Genomic DNA, 14,266 nt, shown 5'->3' with positions numbered 1-14,266 from the left:
CCCGACCCCTGCCCTGAGGTGGACATTTGCAATGTCTGAGCACGTTTTCGGTTGTCACAACTGGAGAGGAAGGTGCTCCTGGAATCTAGTGGGTAGAGGACCAAGGATCCTGCTGAACATCCCTCACTGCATAGGACACCGCCACCCCTGCTCCCAGTAAAGAATTATCTGGCCCCAAATGTCAGTAGGGCAGAGGTTGAGCAACCCTGAACCTTCCAGCTGTAGCCTGGTTTTCCAGTAAAAGTCTGAATAAGAACATGCATCCGTCTCTCAAGAACAAACAAGACATTTTAGGCACAGAGCAGTTTACATCTAATTTAGGAAAAATAAATTTCCAATTCTAGGTTAATCTTGTCCCTAAAAAAGATTTAGTTTGCTTATTTAAACAGGACCTTCAACATTGCTCAGTGCAATTAGCTCACTGATTCTAGGAGAACATTGGTTATATATTTGCTTCAAATCTGTACTGCTAGAAGGATGTATCTTCTCTAAAGATAACTTTTACCTCCTGCCTTAAAGATGATAAGAGCTTGCCACCCGCCCCCAAAACTGTTTTTCAGCTTCAAAAAGGCAAACATATGGCCATATGTACCCATTCTATGTAGAAAAGTACCAAAAGTATGCATATAAGCAAATTCACATACACAAACAAAATAAACACTACCCATAACACACTGATCTTTCCTACTAATCTTTTTCTACAGAAGACACACACATCAGAACTGACATATTCTAAAAAAATCTCGGAGAGGTAATATGTAGTAGTCCCTTTTTATTATTTATATTTTCAAATTGTGGAATGAATTATTTTTTGCCCATAAGTTATTTAGAGAAATACTTTAAAATGTTCTGTTTCTGTGGCTTAATACTTTGATCATTTTTAGTTTTGTTTTATTCTGGTCAGAAAAGGGCATAGGAGGGAACACTGTACTACTTTTTTTTTTTTTTTTTTTTTTTTTACGAATTGGAGACTTTTTTGTGACCTGAAATGTTCTAATTTTTAAAAAAGTCTATATTGTATGAATGCTGAATGTTAATTTTTATTATTCATTCGTAAGAGCCATCAGTGGTGTCTTATTGAATGAACTTTGTTATTTCTGTGCATGCAGTTAATTTCTGCTTGTTGATCTGTCATGAATAGAGAAACATGTTAATATCTCCAACTATTATTATGTGCCCGTTTTTTAGGGGTTTTGTTAAATTTGTCTTGCTATTTTATTAACCTCATAAATGTTTGTCCCAGTCATCAAAAAGAAGGGATTGTTCTCCCTTCAGTGATTTTGTCTGAAAGTTGGTGTCTGATATTTAGGCTTGTAGCCCTCCTTGCTTTTGTTTGAATTTGCCCAAAGTACCTCTGTCCAATATTTTACCTTCAGCATTCCCCCTACCTTTGTTTGGGGTATTCTCTCACAGACGGCGATTGGCTGGGTTCTGGAAAAACAACCCAAGAGTCTTTGCCTTTTAAGAGAGGCACTTTACATCAATGTTTATTAGCACAAAAGGCCTCTTTCATGTTCTGACATATAGTTTCATACTTTTAAAATATTGTTTTGTGCTGTTTCATTTGTTACTCCTATTTGCCCTATGGAACATGTTTTCTTTGCTTTTACTTTCTTTGATGTTTATCTTTTAATATTTAAAAACCCTCTTTGTCCTTATGTGAGCTCATTCTCAGAGTCAGAGTGTACATTCTCAGAGGGTACCCAACTCTTGAGTACACAACCCTCCCTTCTTCCTTCTCCTCATATTTCTCGGCCTCTGTTAATATTAGCTGATGTTTTAAACAGTTTTTTTCCCCCATGAAATCATGAATTTTACATTATTTTTAAAGGAACAGATGTTTAGGTATTAGATTTATTTTTACGACTAGATTTACATTTATCCTGGAGAGAACTAGGTATAAAAGGGCCAGAGTTCTCCGTAGTTTTTAGTGCTGAACCCATCACATTTATGGGGATGGCGCTCCCATTTTTGAGCTTGAAATATTTTAGTATCCCCCAGTAGTTGGAGACAATTTTCAAGTAATTGTTTTCCGTGGATCTTTTTCAAGCTCTTGTTTAATAAAAATATCTTTTAATTGTCTCCATTTATAAAAGACAACTTGCATCTCAATAGTTTTCGCCCAAAGCTCTGTAGGTGCTTCTTCATTGTCTTGTAGCATTGATGCTTTAGATGAAAAGTTAGTGGCCAGCCTGGTTATTTTTTTTCTTTTATACATAACCTTTTCTTTTTGCTGAGATACTTTCAAGGTATATGAATCCTTTTACTTTAGACGGTACTCTGGAATTAAGTGAACATTTTCATATTGTTTTGCTTAGAACAACACAGAAGCTTGCATTCTATATATAGATTTTTTTAAACTTTAGAGCGTTAAAGATGGATTTGTATTTTTTCTTTGATAATTGCTTGTGCTTCATTTCTTCCAGCCTTTTCTCCCTTTGATCGTCTCTCATGGTCCTCTATATCTGTCACTTCCTTTCTCATCATTTCCTTTTGGACTGTTCCCTCTACATCCTCTGCATGGATTTAATTCCTTTTGCAGCATCGATTATGTCTCCTTTTTTTTTTTTTTTTAACTCCCCAAAGTGTAATTTCTAGCAGGCTTTTTTTCCAGTTCTGCTCTACTATACAAATTTGACAGCTTTTCCCTCTGCTGCTGTCTTGATCTTTGAGCCTCATGAAGAAATAGAAATTGCAGCTACTCCAGCCCCGGGCTCTTCCCATCTCTGTGTCCTCCTCCAATCCTTTTCTTAGCCAGACTCTTCTTCTTAGAATACATTGCATATAACCAGTCATCCCTACCATTTTCTGCCCAATGCTTGTGGAGATTTAATGTCCAAGTAGGTTTTAGAATGACAGGGGGTGAGGAAGTGGGGAAGGGGACAGCTGTACTCTTTAAAAAAGTTTTTTATTTATTTTATATTGGATTACAGTTGATTTATAATATTGTGTTAGTTTCAGGTGTACAGCAAAGTGATTCAGTTATACATATACATATATCTATTCTTTTTCAAATTCTTTTCCCATTTAGGTTATTACAGAATATTGAGCAGAGTTCCCTGTGCTGTACAGTAGGTCCTTGTGGGTCCTATATTTTAAATATAGTAGTGTGTATATGTCAGTCCCAAGCTCCCAGTGTATTCCTTCCCCCACCTTTCCCCTTTGGTAACCATAAGTGTGTTTTCTGTGTCTGTGAGGCTGTTTCTGTTTTGTAAATAAGTTCATTTGTATCATTTTTAAAAGATATTCCACATATAGGCAATATCATATGATATTTGTCTTTTTCTGACTTACTTCACTTAGTATGATAATCTCCAGGTCCATCCATGTTGCTGCAAATGGCATTATTTCATTCTTTTTTATGGATGAGTAATATTCCACTGTATTTGTATGTGCCCCATCTTCTTCATCCATTCATCTGTCGATGGACATTTAGGTTGCTTTGCTATCTTGGCTATTGTAAATAGTGCTGCAGTGAACATCAGGGTGCACGTATCCTTTCGAACCATGGTTTTCTCTGGATACATGCCCAGGAGTGGGATTGCTGGATCATATGGTAGTTCTATTTTTAGTTTTTTAAGGCCCTCCATACTGTTCTCCATAGTGGCTGCTCCAATTTACATTCCCACCAACAGTGCAGGAGGGTTCCCTTTTCTCCACACCCTCTCCAGCATTTATTATTTGTAGACTTTTTGATGATGGCCATTCTGACCAGTGTGAGATGATACCTCATTGTAGTTTTGATTTGCATTTTTTTAATAATTAGCAATGTTGAGCATCTTTTCACATGCCTCTTGGCCATCAATATGTCTTCTTTGGAGAAATGTCTATTTAGGTCTGGGGACAGCTGTACTCTTTTTTTTTTTTTTGGGCTGCGTAGGGTCTTCGTTGCTGTGCACAGGCTTTCTCTAGTTGTGGCATGCGGGCTTCGGTAGTTGTGCATGTGGGCTTCAGTAGTTGTGGCGCATGGGCTCAGTAGTTGTGGCACACAGGCTTAGTTGCTCCGTGGCATGTGAGATCTTCCCGGACCAGGGCTCGAACCCGTGTCCCCTGCATCGGCAGGCGGGTTCTTAACCACTGTGCCACCAGGGAAGCCCTGGGACAGCTGTACTCTTGATGCCTCAAAAAGAGCCTCTTGTGTACCAGCCCCACCCTGCTCAGAGTTTGCCCTGATCCTGGACCACTGATGGCTGCCTTGTAACTCAAGGATTCCTCCCAGCTCAAGCGTGAGGTTGCTTCCTAGTCATGGGAAAGACTTCATTTAAAAACCAAAACCACCCACTGTGCCAACATAGTTGCCTCCCGAGACTTTTTGGAAGACTGCACAGGGACTGTTGCTCAAATGCCATTTTAGACGAGGAGTGTGGTCACTGTCTTTTGTAGAAAAGAAAATGAAATCTCAAACTAGCCGTGAAAAAATGCATATAGGGTGTAGGAGTTTTCCCAGTTGAAGTAAAATTTACAACCAAATTACTGGAAAAGCAAAGATAAGGTTGGTCCTGAGAAATACATGGAACTAGGGATTTACCACTGCTAGAACTTTGTCTTCTTTCTCTGTCTTCAGATGCTGTTGTTTCTCTCTCTCTGTCTCTCTCATCTCCTTTTTCCCTCTCAAATCTGGACCAATCAATCACAGCCAGGAAAAAGGGATAACTGAGAAAATGTAATCTTCCATGGGAACCATGTATTTAAAAGTGGAATAAACAGTTTTGACAAAACAAAGTTTACCTTCCCAGAATAAGTGTGGGAAGAAGATGAACAGACAAAACATGTCTCCACGACATCATCCCCTCCCCCTTTTCATTGAAAACTTACTTAATGAAACAGATGTATGTGCTTTAAAAAGTTAGATAGCTTGTGTTGGTCATAATAAAAATCAGTAGCCCATTCCCAATCCTATCCCTGCCCAGAGCCCTGCCCCTCATGACAACAACTTTCAACTTTTAACTGATTCCTCTAGTCTAAACCTCCGTATTACCAAATATTATCTTTATACCATTACATTTCACACTATCATAATTGTAGACATTATCTGTTAACTTTTTTGTTGAAAATGAGCATTCAATTCTCTTACACACTTACATACACATATTTTCCTTTGTCTACTCCCAGCAAAGTTCCATCATACTTTTTGGTTAATTCCATAGTTTGAACTTATGTTATTGTAAAAATGTAAGTATTATTCATTGCTGAGCCAAGTAATGTACTATGAATATATTTTCTTCTTATACAATGTTTTCTCCCTCTAAGTTCATAATTACCTTATTTTTTCATTTCTTTATTTTTAAAATATATCTTTATTACTAATACTTCCCAAGCTAACAGATGATTAAAACACTCTGAATCTTACCTTTCCACATGGTCAAGGATTGGTGCTCAGGAAAGCTCAGAAATCATAGAAATGATGTAATTCTGAAAGGAAAGCCTTTCCGGGTTCCTCAGAACCGGAAAGAATTGATCTTTTGAGATTCCCATTGATCACATGTATCTCTCACATCACGGGGACCTTTCTGCCTTATCATAGTTATTTGTCTATGCATCTTATCTTTTCTCCTGGACTTTTTTCCCCTTGAGGGCAGGGTCTATGTCTGATTCATTGTCTTTAGTATTCACTGCAGTACGATAAATCTAAATGAGGGAGTGAATGAATGAACTCTGTCATCCACTCTGTAGTATTTTTACATTTCTTCTGTGCCCCTATTGAATGAGTACATTGGTTCTGATGGAGTGAGATTGAATTTAGTGGAGTTAGCTGTACACTGTGTGAACACACTTAAGAGAATATCATATAAAGGAAAGTCAGGGGCTTTCAGTAACTTCTTTAATAAGTGGAAGAAGTGGGATCGAAAGCCAGGTCTGATTAGATCCTGGACCCTATCCACCACCCAATACCACATTCCGGGCTCAGTTCCATGTCACAAAGCACGTGGTCACTCCTTAATCGTGTATGTGTTCCTTGGTCACGAAGACATTTTCCATTTCTATCCCAGGAATGCCAACCCTCTTTTCTTCCATACAACTTCAAAGTCTATAATGTTGAAAAATGAATATTCTTGAATTCTAATCAGATTTCATTTTGAATGGATGTTCGTATTCCATCCAAAAGTTTCAAAAACAGTATTTTCTGTCTCTGAGCACAGGGTGCTCTGTGTTCACTTCTATTACAGATTTCCTAAGACAACTTACTGGATTTATAAAGGCATGAAAGGTTTTCTCTCCAATGAGGTATGGCCCAGTTTAATCTTGTTTTCCGTTAGGAAATCCCTGAAGACAAACACCTGCATTCTAGGTCGTCCTGGGAAGCAGGCATCCCAGAATGAAAACAGCCCTCAGCCTCCGGCAGCTCGCCGTCGAGTCCACCAGCAGAGGGCGCCTGACCATCAGTAATAGTTGCAGAAACTTTCCTAATGGGTTTGGGGTTTTATTACCTTTTACTTCTGAGCTGCCAATTAGTAGCAGAATGTGCAAAGCCATTTTCGCTTCATTTCGCAATTGTCTTGCATTGTGTAAACGAGAATGCCTCCCTGCCAGAGTTACAAGTAGTGGCAGGGATCTGGGGCGGGGGTGGGAGGTGGGGAGAGGTTCAGGAGAGAGGAAAATAGGGCTTTCCCTGTATCCCAAGGACTGGAATGAATTCTCTGCAGGATGTTGTTCCTCTTGGCTTGGTGTTTACCTGGTTCATCTCTAACAGTTCAGCCACTGGCATGTGGCTTTCTGAGCTATTTATAAGGTCTTGTATGTGAAAAGATCAAACGTGTTTGTGTTTAATTTTCTTTACCATGTCTATAGGGCTTACACCAGATGTCATGGAATCATATAACCCCAGACTGTTAGCAGAGATTCTTAAAGATTATTTAGCGCAATAGTCAGTATATAGATGAGAAGACTGGTGCTGAAGAGGCAAAGGCTTGGCCATGGTCCTCCAATTAGTTTAGAGAAGAACAGGTATGGAAACCCAGCTGCTGACTACACCCCTCAAGACCTTCCTTTAACACTTCTGATGCCGAATTCACCTGTAGCCAGTACCTGAGTGAACCCAGATCTTAAAGAGAGAGCCACTGGGGCAACGAGATTAATTTAGGAAGATTTTCAGAAAGTGCAGTAGGACTCACGTGCTTAGACCTGGGGTAAATTCAGAACTGGGGTTTAGGTTGGCTCCAGTTTACGTAGACATTTGACCCTTCTGGATTCTCATATGTGCCTTTGTCCTTCTTCTGGGTTATCATTTTCTACTCTTCTCTACCCCAGGCCACCTCCAGGAGACAAGATTTTAAAAGGCATATTCACAGTTCTTCCCAAGATTCACCAAATCCTATGTGAGCTGGCCACTAGCGATGAACCGATCTGCCCTGCCCTCTTCCTTGCCTCTTTACCTCTTGGGTACGACTCTCCCACACACCCACCCCTGCCATAGGCTTTTGCATTATCCGTTCCCTTTGCCTGCAGTTCCCTTCTCACGTGGCTGGGTCTTTCTCCACGAAGCCATCCTTGACCAGTGGATCTAAGTAGTCGCCTAATCACTCTTAACCCATCACCTTGTGGAGATTATTTGCATCACCTTTATAACCCACTGGTAAAGTTCTCAATTTTGCACTTTTTTTTTTTGTCTCCCGCCCACTCCTGTCACTAGAATTCACGTTCCATGAAGGCAGGGACCTTGTCTGCCATGTTCTGTCTTTCATCCCCAGCCTTTTGGACAGTCTCTCTGACCCATGACGGGCACTCGAGGGAAGCGGCAGGGAAATGCCAATCAGAGTTGTGTGCAGGAAGCTATCCTCCAGCCTGTCAGACGGCACCCCAGAGCCACTTTCTTCGCAGAGGGAGTTAAATATCCTCATGGTCTTTGGAGGCTTCTTTTCTTTGAGCAAACTTGAGGTTGCAGTCGGTGCCAACCCTAAGGTCTGGATGGCTGTGAGCTGGACCATCTGGGGATGACTTGCCTTCGTTGCCTCTTTCTCAGGACTCAACGATTCCCTCATTAAAGTTGACTCCATCATACAGCTCTTTATTGGGCAGAGTCATAGGGGAGCATAGAGAAGTTGTGGTGATGCATGGGGACATTAGACTTCAGAAATGTTGGAATCTGGGAACTGGTTTTAAGGGAATGAGTAAAGGCAGCTTAATGAATTAGTCTCATGGGACTGTGGACCGTCTTGGGGCATCCAAGGTATGTGATGAGGTCTGCCCACTGGTTAAAGCCAATGCAGTCGGGGTCTAAATGAGCTCCTTTGGGAGGGCAAGTTGAATAAACTCCTTCATCCCTCTTAAAATAAAACCTAATGTTGTATCATTTGGAAAAGTGAGCAGTTTCCTTCTGTCTGCTTCATGTCTAATACTTAATGGGACAGCAGGTGCGGCTAAACTAGGTGTCAGGGAGCTGTCGGGCGTGGGTGAAATAGGAAGAAATTCTATTGCACATGAATGTCTAGTCATCAAGATCACTTCTCCCCTCCCCGTTCTATACCAAGGGGCAGAGAGAAAACTGGAGTCTCTGGGTACGGCGAGGGCTGCAGAAATTGGCATGCTAAGTTCACCAATAACTTGTGCTGGGGGCCCTCCTAAGTGCTTCCTGTAACTGGTTTTACCTAATTCTCACAACAATTCTATGAAGTGTTAGTTTAGCACTTTGCAGGTGAGAACAGAGCCTCAGAGAAATTTCAGGTACATATCCAATGTCCGTGAGGTGGCGAAGCCATGATTCAAACTTGGACCTCATACACTCCGATGCTCCGTCCTCTTCCACCAGCCGTGGAACCCCCAGAATGCCTTTTTCTATGGACTTTTATGAAACCCTAGAATCTTAAGGGGTTATTAGTGCTCTCACACTTAAACAAACAAAAACACGTGCGTCATCCAGACTAAAGTCTGCATGCTGCTTAAAATGTTGGCGATACAGGCTTTGTGGTGATAGGGGATACCGCATTTCTTTATTTTCAAGCTTGAAAACGCATTAGTTCAAGCTTATGACTTCTTTTATTTGTTTATTTATTTAGCAAATATCAGGTGTTTAGGCTGGGTGTCAAGCCCAATGCTGGACACTGCCAGTAGATTAGTAGAGAAGGTCAGTACCGTTTCATGCTCTTAGGGAGCTCACAGTTTAGAATTCTCATTGGAGGGAAATAAATAAAGGGAATACATGCCATAATTACATCACCTTTTTTTTTTTTTTTTTGGCTCGCCACAAAACTATCTCATCCTTAGCAGAAGTAACTAAAAAATGGCTTCTGCTGTCAGATCGGCCCTGGACTTTCTGTTCTCCGACTTTTTCTGGTATCAATCACCAGATTCAGAATAAAAGGTTGTCCTCGGGGATGGGGGACCTTTGACAGAGAGGAAGGCAGATGGATGACTTACCCACCAGCCCTGAAGTCCACCCTTGACCAAAGACTCTGATGACAAGGCCCCCACTTGACACTACTCTTCATAGGGCCACAGAGCTGGGGGTGGGTATCATTTTTTTTTTTAGCATCTTTATTGGAGTATAATTGCTTTACAATGGTGTGTTAGTTGCTGCTTTATAACAAAGTGAATCAGCTATACATATACATATATCCCCATATGCCCTCCATGTTGGGTCTCCCTCCCACCCTCCCTATCCCACCCCTCTAGGTGGTCACAAAGCACTGAGCTGATCTCCCTGTGCTATGCAGCTGCTTCCCACTAGCTATCTATTTTATATCTGGTAGTGTATACAATGTCCATACCACTCTCTCACTTCATCCCAGCTTACCCTTCCCCATCCCCCTGTCCTCAAGTCCATTCTCTACGTCTGTGTCCCCCATCCCCCTGTCCTCAAGTCCATTCTCTACGTCTGTGTCTTTATTCCTGTCCTGACCCTAGGTTCTTCAGAACCTTTTTTTTTTTTTTTTTTTAGATTCCATATGTATGTGTTAGCATACGATATTTGTTTTTCTCTTTCTGACTTACTTCACTCTGTATGACAGACTCTAGGTCCATCCACCTCACTACAAGTAACTCAGGGTGGGGGGATCATTGCAATCACTTAGTTCAGCTCCTTACTGTAAGATCATAGAGAGGTGGTCAGCCTGTCTATTCTTGACTGTTTCCTGTGATGAGGAGTTTACATGTGATAAAGCAGTCTCTTTCATTGCTAGCTAATGCTTATTGCTCCTTATATAGAATATAAGTCTGCTTCCTATACTACTCCAGGCAGAGTTAATCACCCCGTGAACTTTGTGCTAGCTTCTGGAGAGTTCTTAAGAGAGATCGTTTTAATTCTTGACTCGCTGTGAAGGAGCTCCTTGATAAGGTGGGAAGGTACTTGAAAACTGAAAAGTACCTATCCCACTTACATGAGTGAAAAGGGATAATTGCTGTTTCTGAAGTAATGGAATGGAAAATATATGTAAGAACAATATAAATGGATGTTTTATTGAAATAAAGAATTGAATATGCAGTCGAAGAAATCACTTTAAGGAAAAATTTGACATATGCAACCAACAGTAGACATATTCAGGTTATGCTGACAGAACTCGATGTTAAAGGAAAAAAACAATCTAGAAAAAAGATGTATCTAGGAAAAAATATTATGCCATCTGCAAATCAGAAAATCGTTAGGCTGACCTCAGGATTCTCCACAAATAACACTCAACACCGTAAGAAAATGGAGCAATGTCTACAAATCTAAGAGAAAGAAGTATGATCCAACAATATTATACCAAGTAGGTGGTTCAAGAATAAAGGTGAGAAGCAGTCTTCCTCCAGCATGAAAGAACTTGACTCCCCCTTGAAAAAATAACAAATCTTCCTTGATGAAATTCAGCCACCAGTGATGAATGGAAAAGCGGATAGCTACCTATACCTCTGGTAAGTTTCCAGACCTAGAAAATGCTTGCCGTTGCCTGGTTATAAGACCTTGCCAAGTTTTATGAAGATTGTGTGGCAGAGTAGGGATGACCCTAGACCCAGTCCTGATTCTACCGCCAACGTACCTGCGTCCAGGAGTGTGTTCCTTAACCTCTGGGCCTTAGTTTCTGCATTTGAAAAATGAGACCCCTCCAGCTCTGTACTTTCCATATTCGGGGAAGGAAATGACCTTAACATCCCCAAATGGTCGTGCCATTTCTCTTCCCCATCAGATTCTACTTCTGCCCATCACCCTGGATTGGTGCTCTTTTTTGATTCTCTCCCTGTTAGCGATGTTGGGGACACTCCACAGTTGGTCATCCGTCTGGGCAGTCTACTGCTTAGGCAAAGCTTTTGTTAAAAGCCAAGGCTTATTCAGTTGAGGGCTCATCTTGCTGGCAATGACGTCGTTAATCATGGACTTGGCCGGGCAGCCGTGCCGGGACTTGCTGAGCCCCAGCAGCTATATTGCTAGCAGAAGGTTATCCTGCAAATTGTGATGTTGCTTCTCCTTTGTGGGTTTTCAGCAGAGGGAGGTCACTCAGAGCGAGGGCTTTTTCTCTCCATGGTCCTTTTCCTCCACCTTTCCTCTGAAGAGGACACATGCCAGATCCGTCACTCCCTGGATCTCCTATCACACTGAAGAGAGAAGAGCCATCACCACCATGGCAGCAGCACCTAGCTTCCAAGATATAGAGATAAAAATGGTGAGAGGAAGGATGTGAGAGTGGGTTATGACGTAGCTGCCTGTTCTCGGGGCTCCCATAGCATCCTACGGTTCTTTAAATCAGAGCACTTACACTGCCTGTCTACTTATGTGTGGACAGTAGGCAAAGTTCTGCATCTTATTTGTATTGCATCTCTAGCACTGCATTCCTGACCCATAGGAGTACAATTAATGTTTGCTAGATAGCTGAGTGAATTGAGGCCAAGGCAAGGCAATTACAGGGGGAGAGTTGGAGGTAAGAAATGTAGGTGATGGGGGACTTCTTGATTCCTTGATGCTGGTACCTCATTTGTTTGACCCCGTATACGTGACGGAGGTGGCTACAAGGGGCACACCCAGTGTCGGATCCTAGCTCACCTCTGTCTTAGACCTCCGAGCCTCCCCACACTCCCTCAACCTTCGCCAGCCAAGGGAATGGATGAAGCCCACTCCCCGCAGGTTTCCTAGGGATCGGAAACAGTCTGTTTGTGACTCTGGCTTCTGACTCAGCCTCCTTGATACCCTAAAGCCAAACCCCCGGTGCAACTGCACACGTCACCCTCAAAGTGGCAGCCCGGCAACATGCTTCCCGTTTATATCGCTCCCTTTAGAGCCAGCGTCCCAATCTTAAATTTCCACTGGCTCACTTACAGAGCACACTCTGGATCAGACTCAGCTTCTGTCCTCAGGGGACATCATTCTGACCTCTGACTCGGCTCCCTTGTGGTTCTTCTAGCTACTCATCGCCTGGTCCTTTGGGTTGACTAGCTCACCCTCCTTACTTGGGTTTTTTCCATGTAGTGATGGCATCCAATGAGGCAAAATGGATAGAAAAAAGTATGAGTTTATTATTTAGAGTGGTCATAGCCGAAGTCAACAGGAAATATAGTAGGTCAGTAAAAGCGCATCATATGAGATATATCCAAGCAGGACCAGTTTATCCCCTTGTATGTAACAGAACTCAAATTCTCCCCTTCCTAATCTCATCTTTAGTCTGTGGTGCAAGTCTCTCCTCTAATCCCCCCCAAGATCTTCCCCCACCACCGCCTGAGGTGCAGCAAGCTGGACCATGATGGCTCTCATGACTCTTTATCACATTTGCATGTGACTCTTCTCACCACCATAAAGAGGAAGGGACATTGAAAGGTAGCCCAGGGTGATGCACACATAGTGGGCTTTTGGCCAAAGACGTAGGGCCAAGTGTTTACACTCCGACTCTGTTCTTGGGTATTCCCATGCCCACGAGACAGGAAATGTTTTGCAGCTTCCTCTTTATTTTCCTTTTCCAAGAAGTCTTGTTAATAACCTAGTCTGATCTCCTAAGTTTACCAACAATCCGTTTTATACCCATCGCCCAAACCTTGATTATTTTTTCCCTCCTCTGATTTACTAGGTTCATCTTCTGCACAGTTCGAGCCGTCCAACATTTATTACCTCTAATTCCGCATGAGTTAAATTGCAATTTTCTTCACCCTCAGAACAAGAACTTTCCCCAAATGTGACTTTTCTTCCAATGATGCCGCCACTCTACAGTTTCCTATGATAGAAAACTTAGTTTTCCTGTTTCTTCCTTTTTCTCTAACCCCCAGTTCCAGGCAGCCACTCGGCTGTCATACATTTTCTTGAAATTTCATGGGTTTACCCTTTCTCCAACACTACCCTGATTTCTCTGGTTGACGAACACATATACACATGGACACACACGACACCACCACCATCACAACCACCTTATGCGAGGGTTAGCTAACTTTCATTCCTGCACACTCTTCACTTGCCAAACCATAATATACTCTGCCCTCAAATTCAACTTCCAGAAACCTTGCCTTCTCAAACTCCTAGTCAACACTAAGTCTCCAACAGCATCGCTCCACTCCTTCTTGCCCACTGAGCACCTCCATCAGGAAGCTTCTCTCAGTTGCTACTTCCTGATCATGTCGCCTATGCTAATTTCTCCTTTCCTTGAACTCCTGTTGACATTATGGCCTGCCTTTGCTCTTACTTGTCTTGGAAGCGTGTTTGTGTGTCAACTGGCCCATCTTCTCCTCTGATGCCCTAAAACTCTGACAGTGTGTAAAACATAATCTGGCACTCACGTTCTTCAAAATTTCATCTGTCTCGTTGCCCCAAGACAGATATGGGCAGATGCACGTGACTTTGTAAAAATTCAGAACGGGAGATTCTGTACGGAAATTTATTCCTTATTTTAATCTTTCGAGCCACTCCTGAGCTCTGCTTTGGGAAATGCCCCCTGTTTACCTTTCCACTGCCTAAAGGATTCCATTCTCCTCGTGGTCTCAGCCCACCGCCACCCCTTCTCGCTGCTCATCTGATTTCCAGCTCAGCTGGGACGGTCGCACCCCCCCCCCCATCTTCCTCTACGACCTCTTCATGACTGAGGCCCATAAGAGCCACGCACACGAGCAACAGCTAATATTTATTTAGCTCTAACTATGTGCTCAGACTGTGTTAAGCACTTTCTCCCATTTAATCCTCACAAAAAAACCCCTCCGAGGTAGGTAAATGTTTTCTGGAAGGAAACCACAGCAGGCCTGTGCCACTTCCATGGAAACAAAGGCTGTTTTCAAACACTGTTAAGAGACTGTTTCTATCTTAGGCTTTCAATGACCTGGATTGTCCATGTGTGGAGGGAAAAAAAAGTGAGAGAGAGAGGGGAAAAAAAAAAAAAAAGAAAGG

General features: G+C 42.2%; 1 long non-coding RNA gene across 1 annotated transcript in view; it reads left to right on the top strand.

Moving 5' to 3' along the window:
- Positions 1-14,266, top strand: part of LOC309618901 — a 170,087-nt gene that overhangs the window by 14,263 nt on the left and 141,558 nt on the right. The gene's annotated exons all lie outside the window — the stretch shown is intronic.

The sequence above is a fragment of the Balaenoptera borealis genome, assembly GCF_965194805.1.
Source record: "Balaenoptera borealis genome assembly, chromosome: 20".
Classification (NCBI taxonomy): Eukaryota; Metazoa; Chordata; class Mammalia; order Artiodactyla; family Balaenopteridae; genus Balaenoptera; species Balaenoptera borealis.
The sequence above is the reverse complement of the archived record's forward strand: the minus strand, read 5'-3'. Positions and strand labels throughout refer to the sequence as shown.